This window comes from Gossypium arboreum, chromosome 2 (genome assembly GCF_025698485.1).
Source record: "Gossypium arboreum isolate Shixiya-1 chromosome 2, ASM2569848v2, whole genome shotgun sequence".
In the NCBI taxonomy this organism is placed as follows: Eukaryota; Viridiplantae; Streptophyta; class Magnoliopsida; order Malvales; family Malvaceae; genus Gossypium; species Gossypium arboreum.
Genome location: NC_069071.1, coordinates 48,545,437 through 48,547,964, shown reverse-complemented (window position 1 = coordinate 48,547,964; position 2,528 = coordinate 48,545,437). Strand labels below are relative to the sequence as shown.

At 33.7% G+C, this 2,528-nt stretch overlaps 1 non-coding gene across 1 annotated transcript; it reads right to left on the bottom strand.

Moving 5' to 3' along the window:
- Positions 1-310: 310 nt before the first annotated feature.
- LOC128289950 (small nucleolar RNA R71) lies at positions 311-416 on the bottom strand. Its single transcript, XR_008279590.1, has one exon. It is a non-coding gene; the product is annotated as a small nucleolar RNA R71 (small nucleolar RNA).
- Between the last annotated feature and the right edge of the window lie 2,112 nt (positions 417-2,528).

Below are 2,528 nucleotides of genomic sequence, written 5' to 3'. Positions count from 1 at the left end.
AGACCTGCTGTAGCTGCAAATACTTTTGAACTGAAACCTAACACAATTCAAATGATACATCAATTTGTTCAATTTGATGGTTTGCAGGACAAAGATCCCAATGCTCACTTGGAAAATTTCTTAGAATTTTACGACACTTTTAAAATCAATGGTGTTTCTGATGACACCATTCGCCATCAGTTGTTTCCCTTTTCGTTGAGGAAAAAGGCTAAACAATGGTTGAACTCGTTACCACGAGGGTCAATCACAGCTTAGGAACAAATGAACGAAAAGTTTTTACTAAAATATTTTCTGCCGGCCGAAATAGCCAAATTACATAATGATATCTCTTATTTTGTGTAGATGGATTTAGAATCACTCTATGATGCATGGGAGAGATGCAATGACCTCCTGAGAAGATGCCTTCACCATGGGTTACCACTTTGGCTATAGGTTCAAACGTTTCATAATGGCCTGAATCCTTCGACTCGACAGATGATCGACGCAGCCGCTAGCAGAACCATCAATAATAAGACACTAGAAGATGCTTATGAAATTATAGAAGAGATGTCACTGAATAATTATCAGTGGCAAGTCATGAGGACAAAACCAACAAAAACTGTAACACCCTGATTTTGTGCCTAGTCGAAATAGTGGTTTCGGGACCACAAATCCGACGATTAAAATTCTATTTTTTATTATATTTTTATGGTCTACGATTTCACAGAATAATTTTGTGAAAATTTCGTTCGAAAATGTTGACGCTCGGGCAGTTAATTTAGTCAAAACGACTAAATTATAAAAAGTGCAAAAGTTTGAGTTCTACATACTAGAGGTGTCCAATTGTTATGAAATTTTAAATTGAGGGTCCTTAAATGGTAATTAGACCATTGGTTAATTGCTGGACAAAAATAGACATGAAATGGGTGTAATAAAATATTTTTAAGTTAGGGGTATTTTGGTAAACTAATAATTAAAAGAACTAAAAAGGGAAACAAGCCAAATTAGCTATCATCTTCTTCATTCAACCGTTTCTACCAGCAGCAGCCATGGTTAAGTTTTTTTCAAACTCCCAAGCTCGATTGTAAGTGCTCCCTAGCCCCCTTTTTCAAGTTCTTTACATTTTTGAAATCCCGGTAACTTGGATAAGCTTATTCTAGCAATAATTTAACCTAGAGTTTATATTTGGAAAAATACCCATTGTTGAAATGTGTTTAATTTGATGTTTTATGGTAGAATATGAAGCTTGAAATTGTGTTAAACAACTTTTACTAAGCAATTTTACGTGAAAATGAGTAAAACGACATAATCGGTAAAAATACCTAATGTTCATAAGTACATGTTAGAGTGCGAATTTGATATTGCTATAGAAGGGAAAAATGATTAGAATGTCATAAACGATAAGGAAATAGGATGAAGTTTAATTTACGAGCCTAGGGACAAAAATGTAATTTTGACAAAGTTAGGGGCAAATTTGTAATTTTATCAAAATATGATTTTGGGTTAATTTGAATAATGTGAGTTCTAATTAGGCTATATTTGAAATGATAGAGCAAGGAAAAATCAAAATTTGGGCTAAAATCAGAAAATATCAGGTTGTGGACAAAATGGTAAAAATGGCCATTTTCGCATACGAGGTAAGTTCATATGATTTTTAATAATGCAATGTATAAATTAATATTATTACCTTGATATTAAATGAGATGTAAGTTCATGTGTAAATGTAGTAACATAATTGTCATTTTAAGTAATTTTATGTTATTTATATGATATGATGATTATTATCATGAAATATTATTCTTTGTGGGTTATTATTTAGTAATATGCAAATTATGTGAGCTATTTGATACATATGAAATGCTACCAAGTATCGGTTCCAACATTCCGTGGAAGACGGAAAAGATGTGTGATTGAGGAAAATCTCGTTTGAACCTTGGGAATAGATTAGGATACAAGTGACATGTCACTAGGATATTTGAGTTCCGAACTCGTTGAGTTGAGTCCGAGTTCGTGAGATGTAACTAGGCATCCGAACTAGTTGAGTTCAGTCCGAGTTCACTTATGGATGCGCACACCTGAGCTCATTGAGTTGAGTCTGAGTTCACTTACGGATGGGTTACATGGTAGCTTGGCTACACATATATTCCGTAAGTTATTGAGTTTGTCTAGCTGTGGACATGGCACTTATGTGCATGCATTCTGTGTATCCGATTATATTCCGAGTGTTCAACGGGTAATTTGGCAAAGTATTCATTGATGATCCCAATGAGATAAGCCATTGGTGAGTATGTCTTTGAGTTATGTTACAAGTTGGACAAGTATGTACACTAAACTTATACGTGATGCCTTGACATGTGATGATCTATGATGTATATAGTATTTGGTGAATATTATGAAAATGACATGATATGGAATAAGTCCTTGATACTTGATGACATTGAAATTATGGATTTATGCTTGTGAAGCATTATTATGTGTTCTTACCATTATGAATGAAATGATAGTGTATGGATTTGGTGAATAATAGTAATGAATGAGTAAATTTTGCC